At 44.1% G+C, this 17799-nt stretch overlaps 1 long non-coding RNA gene across 1 annotated transcript in view; it reads left to right on the forward strand.

Annotated features, from left to right (window-relative positions):
- The first annotated feature begins 1069 nt into the window (after positions 1 to 1069).
- LOC123383496 overlaps positions 1070 to 17799 on the forward strand; it is a 34541-nt gene continuing 17811 nt past the window's right edge. Inside the window, exon 1 of the long non-coding RNA XR_006593250.1 lies at positions 1070 to 1196. This is a non-coding gene — a long non-coding RNA (uncharacterized LOC123383496). The remainder of the gene's footprint in view (positions 1197 to 17799) is intronic.

Here is a 17799-nt window from a genome sequence, read left to right on the forward strand (position 1 = left end):
CGAGTGGGGGAGGGGCAGAGAGAGAGAGAGGGAGACACAGAAGCCGAAGCAGGCTCCGGGCTCCGGAGATGTCACCACCGAGCCCGACGCGGGGCTTGAACTCACGAAACCCTGAGATCCTGACCTGAGCCACAACCAAGAGTCGCACGTTTAACTAACCGAGCCACCCAGGGGCCCCAAGTTCTCACTGGCTTTGGCTGGTGGTGTTTTGCGGGCACGGAACGAGCTATTCCAAGCTGAGCCAGCTGGTGCCTCTAGTTGGGGGAGCTACGTCTGGCCCCCGGGGATAAAGACAGCTTCCTGAGCAGGTGCTCCGTGTGGTGGGATGCTCCCTGTCCGTGGCAGACGAAGAGGGGCATTCAGGTCCATAGCTTAGTGTGGCAGGATCTGGATCTTTCTTGCTGGTGCTGACCTGGTGTCTTTGGGTAGGGAGGGAAATTTCAGATCATTTCCTATCTGGGTGCTTGTTGAGGTGAGATCCCCTTTGCCGGCTTCCCAGGGGTCACTCATCATTCCTTTGGGGGGGGGGGAGGGGACTCCACACATTTTGAATTTCCAAATTTCCGTCTCCATTCTGTGCCTCTTCTCTGGGTTCCATACTTGCGTATTCCATCGTTTACTTAACGGGACCATTTTCAGGCCTAACGGATGGCTCACGTCTAGGATGTTTTTGATCGCTTCTATCCTCGCCGTTTGCTTATTCAAGCCTTAGCGTGGCTCCCTTGGGAAGCGCTCCTCAGGACCCGGTTGAGCTTAGTGGGTAGGCTATTCGCTAGCAAGTGTTATTAGCGGGAACACTTGTGGAAGGGGAAGGAAGGAAGTAGGGCTGGGCACAGGGAGGAGTCGAGGTATGCTGCACCCCCAAGGAAGAGCCTACGAGCAGCTCGAGAGCAAGAATAAGCCTTAATAATCGTTGCAAATGTGGCCAGGTCAGCTGGGCTCGTATATGCTCCATGAATCAATCCTACCTTGGACTTGGGCCACCTGGGAAGGGGTGTGGCCTGGGCTGAGGCCGCTAGCTTTAGGCCAGCGGCAGCTAAAGGCTGTCTTCAAACAGCACGCCCAGCAGCTGGGGCAACACGCCTTTCACCGAAGCGGGATCCGAGTGGCACGTCGGATCTGCGTACGTAACCACACTCCTGACCCGATGGGCCTCGTTCGTCTCAGCCCGGTGGGATCGCGTAGACCAGCACAGGGTGAGTGCCACACCCGTCCGAAAACTTCTTCCCTCGGCCGTGTGATGTGCTCGAAGGTTTCCCGGCCCCCCGCGGCGGCGCTTCCTGGGCGCCCATCCACAGAGGGCCCACCCTGGCCTCGGCAGAATGCCAGCCGAGCGTTTCCTCCGGCCCTACCGGGTACACCAGTTCGCGTGGGTCCCTTCAGGCCACGATTTCCTCCCCAGCCTGCTTGCCAGGTGAGAGAGCTCTCTGCCTGAACCGTGGCGTGCTCGCTGGCCAGGATCTCCCCGACCAGCCACCCCTGCGCTAGCGAGGAATTTCTTCCCGGGTCCCCACAGTGTCGCCCTTAAGAGTTACCCCTAGCCCTGTGTCTGTCTCGTCGAGAGCCCTTTAGACGTGGCGACCCCTCTGGAGTTTCTTTGGGTGTGGGAGACCATAACGATGCGTCATGATGATGTGGGTGTTTTCACGTGTGCCTATCGGCCACGGGGATGTAACCTTTTGTGGCTTTTCTGATGCCTTTGCTCAGCTTTTTGACTTGATATGGAATATTGTTGACTTGCGTGGGACTTCATCTAGAACATATACATAGATGCGCGAGGGAGATTTGCTCCTAGACCAGCCTGTTTTCTCTTTTGAGTAACACCACCAGCAGAGAAGCCAATTAGCTTGCTATCCTCTCCAGGCAAAAACTCACTTTAGGTGACTTAAAGGGCACAGCTGTTCATCATCTGACCGCGAACAAGTCTGGTCTTTCCATGGGAAGCTTCTGACTAGAACCTACAAATGTAAGCACCCGGGCCCCTAGAATTTCCAAACAATGTCGTGTTTTGGTTTGGGGGGTTTTTTTGAGTCGCTCTGTGCCATTTGTCTGCACACATGGTTCTTCCCTCAAGTTACACGTTCACCACCGGACCGCTCGGTATCCCAAGCTTAAGTGCACGTCTGAGAATTCAATTCACAGAAGGAGACAGCCACCCTAAACCCACCCCCCCAAACGCATTGCCTGAAATCTTGATCTCCCATGAAAATGCGCTGTCACTTCTCTTCAAGCGGCGATCGTTCCTGGAAGGGGGAAGTGAAGGCGGAAGGTATACACGGGGCACTGCTTTAACCCAGAACCGAGGACAGGGCTGCAGTGTTCGCGTCGAGACATTTTAAGGTGTCGAGATGCAAAGAATGATGGGGGCCGGGTCTATCGAACCGGAGTCAGTGTCGGGTTCGTTCACCTTCTATTTAACCCCTCCGGGATGTGCTATCCAAGCAAAGCCCACGGTTCTGCCTCTCTGCGCCCAGGACCCGCGGAACGGACCACTCTCGTGCAAGTGCATTCACAACCTGCCAGGTGGTACACAGTTGGAGTTGAAGCCGAATCCCGACAGCCAAAGTTCTGTAATCCTTGCCCCTCCCTTCACGAAAGGTGTGACCGCTTGGAGGGGAAAAGGAAATTTCCAAAAGTCGATTGAATTAATCTGGGATTTGGGTTACCAGAGGATTCGTCAGAGATTCCTTCCCCTCTGCTCCTTATTTACATTGTATGGCTTTTAACAGCGCAGTTGGATTAGAAATGAGTTCTGAATATCGTCCCTAGGGCTGTCCTTCTTAAAGTGGAGAAGGGCATTGATGGTTTCTTATTGCCTTCCGTGCTAATTTCCTTTTGCTTCTATTTCCTCTTCCAGTGGTGGTCTCTTTCCTGTTCTCTGGGGCCGGTTCTGGGTAAAAAAAAAATTTTTTTTGCATGTTTATTTCTTGAGAGAAAGACAGAGTGCGAGCGGGGGCGGGGCACAGAGGGAGACACAGAATCCGAAGCAGGCTCCGGGCTCTGGGCTGTCAGCACAGAGGCCGAAGCAGGGCTCGAACCCACGAACTGTGAGACGGTGACCTGAGCCCAAGTTGGACGCTTAACCGACTGAGCCACCCAGGCGCCACCCCCCCTCCCCCACCCTTCTATTTTTTTAAAAATTTCTCTCCATGGGGTGCCTGGGTGGCTCAGTCAAATAAGGGTCTGACTCTTATTGTCAGCTCAGGTCATGATCTCTCGGTCTGTGGGTTCGAGCCCCGCGTCGGGCTTTGTGCTGATGGCTCGGAGCCCGGAGCCTGCTTCGGATTCTGTGTCTTCCTCTCCCCTCTGTGTCCTATCAAAAATAAACATTAAAAAATTAAAATAAATAAATGTTAAAGAAAATTTCTCTCCATTTAAGATTCTGTTGCTAATGTCTAGCCCTGGACCATATATCCTTGTAGAACATTCCATTGTGTCTTCAGAGGAACAAGCCTGCCAATGAAAGGTGTGCTACAAACTTGTATACAGGATCTGAGGAGGGGGCTAGATTAACGGAACCATTGGTAATTCCGTAGCAGGGATTTTTGGTTTCTGTAGGTTCCCTACCCACCATGTGCAATTAGAAGAAAAATAAAATCGTAAATGGAAGTCCTCTTTTGACACTTTCATGGTAGGTGAAATCTGTTTCTAGAATTTCTGGCATAATTGTTAATACTGTGGTCCATGTATGAGCAATTCATAATTCTGAGCAAGCATGGCCTGGTTCATCTGGGGACAGGGATGGATTTCTGTACTAGAAGATGCTGTGAAAATTCAGCTCTTACTGGGGCGCCTGGGTGGCTCAGTCGGTTAAGCAGCCGACTTCAGCTCAGGTCACGATCTCGCGGTCCGTGAGTTCGAGCCCCGCGTCGGGCTCTGGGCTGATGGCTCGGAGCCTGGAGCCTGCTTCCGATTCTGTGTCTCCCTCTCTCTCTGCCCCTCCCCCGTTCATGCTCTGTCTCTCTCTGTCTCAAAAATAAATAAAACGTTAAAAAAAATTGAAAAAAAATGAATGAAAACACTAAAAATAATTTAATAATCGAAGTACTACAGTAGCAACTTCCCAGTCAATATAGGAATGGTTTCTATAGCGGATCAGGGGTTCTCGATATTTGGTAATGAGTCAGAGGATTGGATGTGTACAAAATCCCAGGTGCTTCTCATGTGCAAATCAAATTACAAAACCCTGAACCCCAAGAGTATGCTGCTGGTGTCTGACAGAATTGTAAAGTACATAAGGTTTCCTGTTTTTTTGTTTAGTGACGTATAATTTCCATACAATAAAGCGCACTGATTTTAAGTTTGCGCCTCAATTCATTTTGACAAATTTGATAACCTGTGTGATCGCCCTCCCTCAAACTCTGATTTCTCTCACCATAAATTTGATTTGCTTTTCTTTTTGTGTGTTTTAACATCTCATATAAATGCGATCATACAGTCTGTACTCTTGTTTTTGTTTTTGTTTGTTTTTTAATTTTTTTAAATTTATTTTTGAGACAGAGACAGAGCATGAGCAGGGGAGGGGCAGAGAGAGGGGGAGACACAGAATCTGAAGCGGGCTCCAGGCTCCTAGCTGTCAGCCCAGAGCCCGACGCGGGGCTCGAACTCACGGAGTGTGAGATCATGACCTGAGCCGAAGTCGGACGCTCAACCGACTGAGCCACCCAGGTACCCCCAGGCTGTACTCTTTTGAAAGGATCGGTCCCTCAGCAAAATATTGCTGCAATGTATCCATGTTTTGTAGGTAAACATTTTTCCTTTCTCTGTACTATCCCATTGTAGGAATATGCCATAATTTGTCCATATTTCTGTTCACAGACAGTCGGGTTGTTTCCACTTTTGACTGTTTTCACTCAAGTGGCTATGAACAGTCTTGCACAAGTATTTTGGTGGAGGAACGTTTTCATTCCTGTTGGGTGAATCCCTAAAACGTGGGAGGGTCTGTGCTTAACTTTATGAGAAACCGCCAAACAGTTGTTCGGTGTCATCGTATCGTTTTCCGTTCCCTGCAGTGATGTATGAGAGGCTTCCGGTCGCCCAACAACCTTGCCGGCATTTGCTATTAGAGACCTAGTTTACGTTTGAGCCGTTCTAGTAGGTATGAAGTACAGTCAGGTCGTAGTTTTAATTTCCATTTTCCTTGTGGCTAATGCTATTGAACACTTGCTTTTTTTTCTTCTTCTTCCAGGTTTATTGAGATATTATTGTCACGTAGGTGAGTTTCAGGCATAAACTGTGATAATTGGATAGATAGCAAAGTGATTGCCACAGTAAGGTTGGTTAATGCTTTCATCCCCTGTCACAATTACCGCTCTGTGTGTTGTGGTTGGGGGTGAGGATGGGGAGGGTGATAATATTTCAGATGTATTCTCTTAACAGCTTTCAAGCCTTGTTAATTACAGTCGCCATGCTTTACATTCCAGGCCCTAGAGCTCCTTCACCTCCGGGGCACCTGGGTGGCTCAGGTCAGGATCTCAGGGTCGTGGGATCGAGCCCCTAGTCGAGGTCCGCGTCGGGCATGGAGCCTACTTAAGATTCTCTCCCGCCCTCTGCCCCTCTCCCCCACTCACTCTCACGCACTCGCTCTCTCAAACAAAATAGTAAATAAATAAAAAGAACCTACTCAACTCAGAGGCGCAAATCTGTCCCCTTTGAGCAATAATCTCCTCGTTTTCTCTACCCCTGGCCCCTGGTAACCATCATTCTACGCTGTTTCTATGAGTTTGGCTGCTGTAGATTCTGTGTGTCAAGGAGGACATGCAACAATTATCTTTTTCTGCCACTTGTAATGCTCTTGTGGTCCATCCGCGTTGTAGCAAAAGGCAGCATTTCCTTCTTTTTATGGCTGAGTAATATTCCGTTGTGCATATAGCCACCATATTTTCTTTATCACTTCATCTGTGGATGGACACTTAGGTGGTTTCCATGCCTTCGCTATTGTGAATAATGTTGCAGTGAACGTGGACGTGCAGATAACTCTTCTGGACAGCGTTTTCATTTCTTTCGGATAGGTACCGAGAGGTGTGATTACTGGGCCCTGTGGTAGCCCTCTTTTTACTTTTCTGAAGACGCTTCATCCTGTTTTCCACGGTGATTGTAGCAATTTACATTTCTGCCGACCAGGCACAGGGTCCCTTCCTCCACACCCTCGACAACACTTGTCTCTTTTCGCTAACGGCCATTCTAACGGGGGGTTAGAGTGGCGACGAGTGATGTACCTGAAGACTGGCGAAGCCGATCTTCCGCAGCTAAAGCCATAAAGAAGGCCACGCTGAGAAGAGTAGAAGGGACTGTCCCTTGGTTGGGGACCAAACTGCCAGCACGGCAGTTGACCCCTAAGTAGGAGGAAACTCCCAGGCTTAACGGAGCCACTTGGGAAGACTGGCAGTTTTGTACAAAACTAAGCCTACTCTGAACCATTTGACCCAAAAAGAACGCTCCTTGGTATTTACCAAAGGAGCTGAGAACGTGTGTACATGCAAAACCCTGTGCGTGGAGGTTTATAGCAGCTTTACGTATCACGACCAAAAGCTGGAAGCAACCAAGGTGTTCTTCAGTAGACGAATGGATAAATTACCTTCAGACGACGGACTGTGATTCAGCTCTAAAAAGAAATGAGCCTTCAAGCCATGAACAAACACAGGGGAACCTTAAATGCCTATTACTAAGTGAAAGAAGCCAATCTGAAAAGACCACATACTCTATGGTTCGAGGTATATGATCTGGAAAAGTCAAACTATGTACGCTGTAAAATGATGCGCGGTTGCCAGGGGTGGGGTGTGGGGGAGGCATGAGTAGTTGGAGCACAGAGTATTTTGAGGGCAGTGAAAATACCCTGTAGAACACTACAGCAGGGGATACGTGTCATGATATATTTGTCCAAAGCCATAAAACATGCAACACCAAGAGCAAAGCATCGACTTGGGGTAACTCTGATGTGCTAATGTAGGTTTATCCGTTGTAACAAATACACTTAGAATGTTGATACTGGGGAAGGCTATGCATGTGTAGAGGCCGGGGATATATGTAGATCTCTGTTACCCTTAGTTTTGCTGTGAACCTAAAACTTCACGAAATAAATGTTTCTCTTTCTTTTTTTTTTTTTTTTAATCTAAATTCAATTGAGTTAACATACAGTGTAGGCTTGGCTTCGAGAGTAGAACCCAGTGATTCATCACTTACATATAACACCCAGTGCTCATCCCAACAAGTGTCCTGCTTAATGCCCGTCACCCGTTTAACCCACGCCCCACCCCCACCCCCACCCCCACCAGCAACCCTCAGTTTGTTCTCTGTATTTAAGAGTCTCTTCTGGTTGGCCTCTCTATGTGTTTTTATCTTATTTTTCCTTCCCTTCCCCTACGTTCACCTGTTGTGTTTCTCAAATTCCACACGTGAGGGAAACCCTGTATCTGTCTCTGACTGACGTATTTCGCTTCGCATGATACCAAATTAAACGTTCGTTAAACATGTCTAGGTGTGAACATTTTAGGTCATATGAGGAATGTATGTTCGAAAAGAAATGCCAACTGGGGCGCCTGGGTGGCTCAGTCAGTTAAGCGTCCGTCTTCGGCTCAGGTCACAATCTCACAGTTCGTGAGTTCGAGCCCCACGTCGGGCTCTGTGCTGACAGCTCAGGGCCTGGAGCCTGCTTCGGATTCTGTGTCTCCCCCTCTCTCTTCCCCACCCCACCCCCCAGACATGCTCATGCTCTGTCTCTGTCTCTCAGTAATAAATAAATGTTAAACAAATTTTTTAAAAAAAAGGATTGTTAACAGTATCATACAATTTTCCATCCCTGTCTCCGGTATATGAGAGTTCCGGTTTTACACATAGCCTCCAATAACTGGGTTGTCAGGTTTTATTTTTATTTTATGAATTAGACTAATTGATATCTTATTGAGTCTTTACTATGCATTTCTTTTACGATTAATGGTATTGGACATCTTTTTCATTTTTTCCCCCATTCATATATAGTCTTGTGTAAAGCCTTCAAGCATTTTGCCCAGGTTGAATTGGTTTGCTGTCTTATTTACGTGGAAGAATTTTTATATATTCTGTATGCAAGTCTTGTGTCATGTGTAAGTAATGTGAATATCGTCTTCCAGTCTGAGGCTTCGCTGTTTATTTTCCTAAGGATGTTATTCAAAGAACAATAGGTTTTAATTTTCATGAAGCCCGGGTTTTTCAATTTTCTTTGTGATTCATTCTTTTTTGGTGCTATCTGAAAAACCTGCCTCCTAGAAGATGGAAAGGATTTTCTCCTCTCTTACCTTCTAGAAGTTTTATGATTGTAGCTTTCGCATTTAAGACCAGGCAACAAAAACGAAACAAAAGACTCCGGATAGATCATGGTCTTAAAGACCAGGCAACAAAAACGAAACAAAAGACTCCGGATAGATCATGGTCTTAAAGACCAGGCAACAAAAACGAAACAAAAGACTCCGGATAGATCATGGTCTTAAATGCGAAAGCTACAATCATGAAACTTCTAGAAGGTAACAGAGGAGAAAATCCTTTCCATCTTCTAGGAGGCAGGTTTTTCAGATAGCACCAAAAAAGAATGAATCACAAAGAAAATTGAAAAACCCGGGCTTCATGAAAATTAAAACCTGTTTATTTTCCTAAGGATGTTATTCAAAGAACAATAGGTTTTAGTTTTCCCAGTGAGTACCTTTAGTGCCTTTAAAGAAAGTTAGTTGAGGGGCACCTGGGTGGCTCGGTCAGTTGAGTGTTGGGCTTCACCTCAGGTCATGGTGTCACAGTTTGTGGGTTCGAGTCCCGCACCAGGCTCACGCTGGCCGTGCAGAGTCTGCTTGGGCTTTTCTCTCTCTCCCTCTCTCTCTGCACCCCCCCCCAATAAATACATCTTAAAAAAATTTTTTTTTAATGTTTATGTATTTTTGAGACAGAGCATGAACGGGGGAGGGGCAGAGAGAGAGGGAGACGCAGAATCTGAAGCAGGTTCCAGGCTCCGAGCTGTCAGCACGGAGCCCGACGCCGGGCTCGAACTCACGGACCGTGAGATCACGACCTGAGCCGAAGTCGGACGCTTAACCGACTGAGCCACCCAGGCGCCCCCAGAAATACATCTTTAAAAAAGTTATTTTGTAGTCTTTTAAGAGACGTGGTTATTCAAGTTGGTTTTACATTTTCATGTCAATTTTAAAAGCTTGGTAATTTTTATTGAAAAGCCCACTGGGATTCTGATTGAGATTGCACTAGAGCTCGGTTTTGGAAGAATGCACATGTTAACCATGGTGACTTTCTGATCCAATAAATAGTACATTTCTCCATTAATTTGGGAATTCCTCAGTTTTTCCCATAATCTTTGTAATTTGCTATGTACAGGCCTTCAGTATACACATGTTTTCTTAAAGCTAGCTCTATTTTGTGTTCAGAAATATTGTGCTACTATGAAATACCCCAAGAGTGTGTCAGATTTATTTCTAAATATTTCATGTTCTTTGATTCTTCTATAGATAGGGTTTTGTTTGCATTTCGTTTCCCAAATGTTTGTTGATAGAATCAAGACCTACAGCTGATTTTTTAAAAAAAAAAAAAACACTGGCCTAGTATCTTACAACCTGAGTAATTTCACTTCTAGAATACAAATATCGGAATTAATATTAAGATTTTCTAATTAAACAAGCATCTCACCCGTGAGGAAAGGCAGACTTAAATTTTCCATTTGTTTTTTTATTTATCTTGCCTTATTGCACTAGTTAGTATATTCAGTACAGTGCTGAATACGAATGGTAAAAGTGGATATCCTCACCTTACTCGCAATCTAAAGGCAAAAGTGTTTGACATTTCACCATTAAATACGATGGATGCCGTTTGCTAATTTTTCTTTCATCTTTGTCCGCTTGAGGAATTTCCCTTGTTACTTTTTTAAAGGAATTTACATTGTTTTAACATCTTGCTGATTTTTTTAAAAAAAAGCAAAAAAACACGAACGAGTGCCAAATTCTGTCAAATGCTTTTTTCTGCACTTGAGAGAATCATAGGTTTTCTTTTCATGTTTTTACTTTATGTGGTATATACATAAATTGATAATCAACAATTTAACAAATGATGCATTCTCGGGATAAACTGCACTTGATGAACACAACATTTTTATTTGCTGGACTCTACTTGCTAATGCTAAGAACTTTTACATTTATTTTCACGAGAGGCGCTGTTCTGTAGTTTTCTTGTAATGTTTTTGTCAGGTTTTAGGATTAGGGTAATGTTGACCTCACAAAGTGCTTTGCGATGTGTTCTCTCTTCCTCTGTTTTGCTGAACAGCTTTATGCAAGATTGACGTTATTTGTTCCTTAACTGTTGAATACGACTCGCCGGGGAAACTGGGTTTAGATATTTTTGAAGGTTTTTATTAGTTATAGTCACTTCATATAATTTTAGTGAAATCTTCCATTGTGTGTCTGTCTTGTTAAGAAATTTTTTATAATCTTAATTCCAGTGTCAGGTGTACAACATAGTGATTCAACACTTCCCTATATTAGTGCAATCAAGATAAGGGTACTCTAGGGGCACCTGGGTGGCTCAGTCCGTTGAGCGAACGACTTCGCCTCAGGGCACGATCTCACGGTTTGTGAGTTCGAGCCCCGCGTCAGGCTCTGTGCCGACAGCTTGGAGCCGGAGCCTGCTTCCGATTCTGTGTCTCCCTCTCTCTCTCTCTCTCTGCCCCTCCCCCACTTACGCTCTGTCTCTGTCTCAGAAATAAATAAACATTAAAAAAAGTTAAAAAAAAAGATAAGTGGACTCTAATCCCCTTCACCCACTTACCCACCCCCGACCCCTCGTAACCACCTGTTCTCTATAGTTAAGACTGTGTGTGTGTGTGTGTGTGTGTGTGCGTGGTTTATCTTTTTTCTTCCTTTTTTGTTTCTTAAATTCCACACATAAGTGAAATCCCATGGCATCTGTCTTTTTCTGACTGCTCATCTCATACCCACCCTTATGTTTCCGTAATGCTTTGCAAGCAATTTGACCATTCATCCCAGATGTTGAAGTTACCGGCCTGAAGTTTCTCCCAATAATACCCTTTTAATGTCTGTAGAACCTGTGATGATATTCCCTCTTTTAATTCTAATCGTAATATAATTTGTTTCTTGTATTCTGGTTGTCTTACTAGGGGGTGATCAGTTTTTTTAAGTTCTTCAAAGAACTTTTTCTCTCTGATTATTCTTTTTTTTTTTTTTTTTTTTTTTGAGAGAGAGAGAGAAAGTGAGCACACAGGTGAGAGGCAGAGAGAGAATCCCGGAGGGGCAGAGAGAGAGAGTGGGGGGCGGGGGGAGAGAGGTAGGTTCAGCCAAAGTAGGGCTCATGTTTTACCTGAAGTGAGGCTCGAGCCCACCCAATGTGGGGCTCAAACTCATGAACTCTGAGACCATGACCTGAGCCAATGTCAGATGCTTAACAACTGAGCCACCCAGGCACCTACTCTTCTTTCTATTTAATTTTGCACTTTTCCTAAAAAATTTCCTTCCCTTCTTAAAGTTTTTCCCTCCCGTTTATTTCATTGATAATTAACTTTTTATATCCTTAAGGCAAAACATATATAATTGATTTTAAACCTTTTCTCCTAATATAGGCATTTAATGTTACACATTTTCCTCTAATAATATATTATTTTCATTATCTTGCAGCCGAAGTATTTTTTTTATTTTTTCTTCTTCTTTGATCTGTAGGTTATTTTAGATGCGATATTTAATTTCCAAACATTTGGAAATTTTCTAGACATTTTATTAACATCTAACTGAATTCCGTTGGTATCAGATAATATGCTTTACCCCCTGAGCCACCCAGGTGCCCCTGGGATCAGATAATATGCTTTATAAGATTTTAATTTGTAACACTTTATAATTCTAACAATTTAATTTATAACATTTTAATGAGCCATATTCTATCAGTTAGCATTTGGTCAATCTTGGTGAAAATTCTACGTGAAGTTAAAGTTGTTTTCTGATGTTCCTGAGTGTCTTGTCCTATAAATATCATTTAGGTCCTATTCTTCCATTGCTCTGATTTTTTGTGTTGTAGTTTCTTTTCAACTTTTACCAGTTACTGAGTAGGGCATGCAAAATCTCCAAGCGCTACCGTAGATATCTCAGTTTCTCCTTTTAATTCTGCCTGTTTTTCACGGATTTTGTAAATCTGTTATTAGCAGCATACACATTCAGGATTATTACGCATTTACCTTGAAGTGTTTATCACTTGCAACGTTCCTAGTTCGCTCTCGTGCTAATCCTTGCTTCATAATCTGCTTTGTCTGATAAATGTCGACACTTCTTTTGCAGTGTTTTGCTTCAGTCTATTTGCGTCTTTATATTTAAAGTGCAACGCCTGCAGACAGTGTATATTTCGACCTCTTTTTTAGCCCGTTTGAGAATAAGTGATTCTCCCTTCCACGTATATTTAATGTACTTAATGATACAGTTCGTTTTAATTCTGTCATTTGCTGGTTGTGTTTTAGCTTCATGTGTTTTTGGTTCACCCGTTCCCCTTTTCCTGCTTTTTTTGGGGTTAATCAAAGAATTTATAGTGTTCTATTTAATTTTCTTTATTGTCTTTGTAATGGTCTGCTTGGACTGGCCCTCTCTGTGTTAAGGTTGAAATTGTATGTTAAGAGAGAGCCTAGGGTGAACGTGGTGCTCGTCTTATCTGTTGCTGTTCGTTCGTTCATTTGTTCGTTCGTTCGTTTATAAGCGTGGGAGCGGGGAGGAGCAGAGAGAGAGAAAGAGAGCATCCCAAATGGGCTCCACACTGTCAGTGTAGAGTCTGAAGCGGGGCTCAATCTCACAAACTGTGAGATCGTGACCTGAGCTGAAATCCAGAATCAGGTGCTTAACCGACTGAGCCACGCGGGTGTACCTGTTGCCATTCTTTTTTTTTTTTTTTTTTTAATTTTTTTTTCAACGTTTATTTATTTTTGGGACAGAGAGAAACAGAGCATGAACGGGGGAGGGGCAGAGAGAGAGGGAGACACAGAAGCGGAAACAGGCTCCAGGCTCCGAGCCATCAGCCCAGAGCCCGACGCGGGGCTCGAACTCCCGGACCGCGAGATCGTGACCTGGCTGAAGTCGGACGCTTAACCGACTGCGCCACCCAGGCGCCCCTGTTGCCATTCTTTAGGTGTTGTGTTCTGTGTTGCCCTTTGTCCAGTGCCTGAAAACGATTGCTTCCTATATTTTGTTCAGTTTTATAACTGTTTACACTGGGAGGGCAAGTCTGGCACCACTTAACGTCAGCATAGCTGGAGATGGAATTTTGAGGTTTGCCTTTTAGATTCTCCCAGTTTTCTTTCTTCGTTCTTTTTCTACCTCATGCCCCTCTCTCTCCTTTCCCCGTCCCTGTCCCCTCAGATATCCCGATTCTAGCATCTTACTCTCGGAACTGTGAATAAATGACTTTCTTAAGATTTTATTTGATAAAAGCTGAGGGTATATTTTCCCCGAGTCCTTCTCATGATCATTGAGATTTTAGAAGACTCTGTGGTCTCTACGATTCATAGGACTTCATCTCTGGTCGTGGAATGCATACGAGTAAGCAATATATGTCGGATATCACTGGCTATCTCGTATAGGATAGTCACGATTTCGATAATATCCATCAGAATGCTAACCCATATATTTCTGTCCACTTCCCCTACGTTTATAACCAAGACTGTAGGAAGGAGAATGGAATTTGATGGTTAAATGAACACCCTGAACCATCAGCACCAATCCTTTGTGGTGTTGGTCAAAAGAGGAAAGTCGGGGAAAATATAAAGTGAGAGTTGTAGGAGCTGGGGACCTTAGCCTAAGAACCGAACTCGAGGGACAAAGCGGATGGAGGCAAGGCATCTGGAAACACAGCTCTCACATTCGTAGCTGACATTTTCTAGTCTTCACGACCTGTTCCTGGACTGGTCAGAATTTTCCTGTGTTTGTTTCTGATCGCCTCTTCTCTGTCCTTCCTGTTGTCTTGGAAACTTTACTGTTTCATAATGCATGTCGATGGGTACCGCACTTCTTTTCCTATATTGGCACTCCATAGATTTACCGGTCAGTGAATTTTGTCTGCCAGAAATTGAATTGGATATTCTCCGAGGCAATCCTACCATACTGGGACTTTCACTTATTGTGACCGTTTAGAACTTCCTTTGCAAATAACGGACTTAATAAGTACATTATCAAACATTTTGTATCAACTCTACTTAGAGAGGACTTAGGGTAAACCAATAGGAACACTACATCGTGAATCGAAACAACGTTTGGGAAGTCACCTTATGTAGAAACTAAGCTGCATGGTCCTTAAGATCTGTGCCAGCTAGAAGACCCTATTTGCAGGTAAGGTCCCTTTATTTATTTCTTCTCCCTCTTCTCATTTTGGGAGATGAAGAATGCATTTTTCTTGTATGACTCCTTGGTATTACTTATACATGAGAACAGAATATGTCCCAGTGACCAAACTGGTAAGCCCCACACAAACTTGCTGCCTATCCTCTGCCTTAATCATTTTTTATAGTTGTTTTTTTTTTAAGTTTATTTTGAGAGAGAGCATGGGGGAGAGGCAGAGAGAGAGGGAGGGAGCGAGAATCCCAAGCAGGCTTCACACCGGCAGCTCAGAGCCCGACGTGGGGCTTAAAACCATGAAATGTGAGATCGTGACCTGAGCCGAAGTCAAGAGCCAGACGCTCAATGGACTGAGCCACCCAGGAGCCCCTCCTCTGCCTTAATCGTTTTGTTTCCCGTACCCCCAGTGTCCTGTAGCATCTTTCCAGATGATTCTGCTACAATTGACCACCATACAAACAAGAGAGAAAGAAAACAGTTCTATGTTAAACTGGAATGGTTTCTTCTATGGTCTTTCTAGGTCAGACTTCAGCCTCATTAAAAATAAATTGTAGCTTGGGGCGCCTGGGTGGCGCAGTCGGTTAAGCGTCCGACTTCAGCCAGGTCACGATCTCGCGGTCTGTGAGTTCGAGCCCCGCGTCGGGCTCTGGGCTGATGGCTCGGAGCCTGGAGCCTGTTTCCGATTCTGTGTCTCCCTCTCTCTCTGCCCCTCCCCCGTTCATGCTCTGTCTCTCTCTGTCCCAAAAAATAAATAAACGTTGAAAAAAAAAATTAAAAAAAAAATAAATTGTAGCTTGAAGTGTATCTTGGAGAGTCAGAACTTGAATGCTTGTATGTCAATGATTTCAAGTAGCTTGGTTACCGAGTCAATCTCCAGTCTTAAGAAAGCAACCCTCAGAGATAGCAGTCCTCTCAAAGGAGATTGAATTGCCAATGCAGTATAAAGAAAAAGTTTATTACCCTCTCCCCAAAAGCCAAAAGAACTCTGCTTCAGTCCGAAAATGGCAGACTTTGTCCCTCACTAACCAAAAGGGAATAAGTACACCATATAGGCAAATGGAGTTTGGGTGTGTGTTTCCCAAGTAGAAGAAAGAAACTTCTGAGACCGTGCTGATGTTGATGTGTGTGCCTTAAAAGATTTTTAAAAAATTTTTTTAATGTTTATTCATTTTTGAGAGACAGAGTATGAGCGGGGGAGGGGCAGAGAGAGAGGGAGACACAGAACCCGAAGCAGGCTCCAGGCTCCGAGCTGTCGGCACAGAGCCCGACGCGGGGCTCGAACTCACGAACCGCGAGATCGTGACCTGAGCCGAAGTCGGCCGCTCCACAGACTGGGCCACCCAGGCGCCCCAAAAGAAAGATTGTGACATGAGTGCCAGGGACTTAAGTTTTTCCGAGGTCCTAGGTAAGTTATTACGGTTACCTGACATTTAGATTGGCTTCACCTTTCAGCAAACCCAATTCTACTTGAAGTTCTTAAAAACAAAATTATGGTGAGCTTGATAAAGTAAGGCCCTATTCAGGACATGCCAAGAGATACTGTCTATTCTATCAAAAATTCAGCTCCTAATCTGGTTGGTTTGATTGTAAATGTCCCTATTGGGATGAGTATTGGACTGATTATTTTAGCAAAGCCTCCCTTGTGGCAGTGTAGACAGGAGAGGGAGATTTTTAGGTCAAGTTGATAACACAGAAGCTGAAAGCTGGCAGGGACCTTAGACATGTGTTTGTACACCTTTGCTTACATAGGAAAGAAGTTAGGCCCTTAAAACTAGTTAAGTAATATTCTAAATAATTTATGGTGGAGGAAGAGCTCTTTGGGTACAATCTAATTATAATCACTAATAATTTGGGACGTTTAGTCTGTGATATTTAATATTTGAGATTTAATCTGTGATCTACTCTGTCATTAATGCCTTGTATGTGTGTATCATTTAATCCTAAAATCCACCATTTGAGAAACTGACGCATAGCTAGGCTAACTGCCTTGCTCAATGTTACAGAGTTAGTAAATGGGAGAGTTGGGATTCAAACCCTGACGGTCTGATGAGATGTAACTAGTCTCTTATCCTGCCTCCCAATTATTAGCAAAGGCTATAGTCTTGAATTTGTAGACAGCAATCAAACTGTAAACCATTGGGGGTCTCTTCCCTTAGAAAGGTAGCATTCTCAGCAGTGAACTATTTAGGTCTCTTGTTTCTAGGGTAGACAAATGTTACTTTAGTTATCAGGATTTATCTTAGCATAAATTGTTACTAGGAATCTATTTAATACACAATCTGCCTTTATTCATGAGGTGTTTTACAATTAAATTAAAATTACAAAGCCCTAACACAGTGCCTGGTTTATTGTAAGTGCCTAAAACTGTTACTTATTAATGGTATATTATTATTATTATTATTATTGTATATAGCTATTCAGTAATTAATTTGCTATGCCTATTCATTATTGATCCAGGCTTTTCTTTACCAGGGCTGAAGCTATACCTCTCTTACCAGTTATCATGCTGTATTGTAAGTGCATGTCTATTTGGTTTTTTTCCCCACTAGATCATAAACTGCGTAAGAGCAGGCACTGTGTGTTATTCGTACGGCTTTTCCGGTTCCTACGACGGTAATGCACTAAGTAAAAAGTTTTGAAATGAATCGAATTAGAATGAACTGAAAGCTCAGTTCCATTTAACAGATGGAAAGTTCAGGAGGTCCATTTAACAGATGTAGAGGAAAGAATCCAGAGAAAACGACTTCCTCTTTTCATATAACCGGTCCAAAAAGAGCTCTGTAACGATTGAGTTTATTGGGTTCCACATTTACCAGTCTCCAGGGTAAGACCCTCTTCTTCATAAACATGAGCTAAGTTGCTGGGACAGATGTAGTAGTCAGCTGGTAGAATTCTGAAACCTGTCGTTTCATGCAGATAAATTCTTTAGTCCTAAGACTCCTTCCTGACCGTTTGACAAGGTAAATCAGCCAGACTGTGTAGAACAGATATTCCCTTACACCGAGTAATATCCAACCACACAGTCTCAGTCTAAACAAGAAAACCAATAAAATTGGTTTAATAAGGGCCCAACTTCAGCTCAGGTCATGATCTTGCCGTCTGTGAGTTCGAGCCCCGCGTCGGGCTCTGGGCTGACAGCCCAGAGCCCGGAGCCTGCTTCGGATTCTGTGTCTCCCTCTCTCTCTGCCCGTCCCCTGCTCGTGCTCTGTCTCTCCCTCTCAAAAATAAATACACATTTTAAAAAAATGGTTTGAATAAGACAGTAAGCTGAAAACCCGATTTTCTGAATAATAGCTCGTATTTGGCAAAACCAAGAAACAGCTCCTTTTTCTCCATCTCATTGTAGTATATTCCAGTGCAATCATTAAGATCCTGTTACTTAGAAAACCGAGTGTGGTTAGAGAGGATCGGACTGAATTGATAAAATGATAATTACCTCTCTGTGTTGTGCCGTTTG

This window comes from Felis catus, chromosome X (assembly GCF_018350175.1).
Source record: "Felis catus isolate Fca126 chromosome X, F.catus_Fca126_mat1.0, whole genome shotgun sequence".
In the NCBI taxonomy this organism is placed as follows: Eukaryota; Metazoa; Chordata; class Mammalia; order Carnivora; family Felidae; genus Felis; species Felis catus.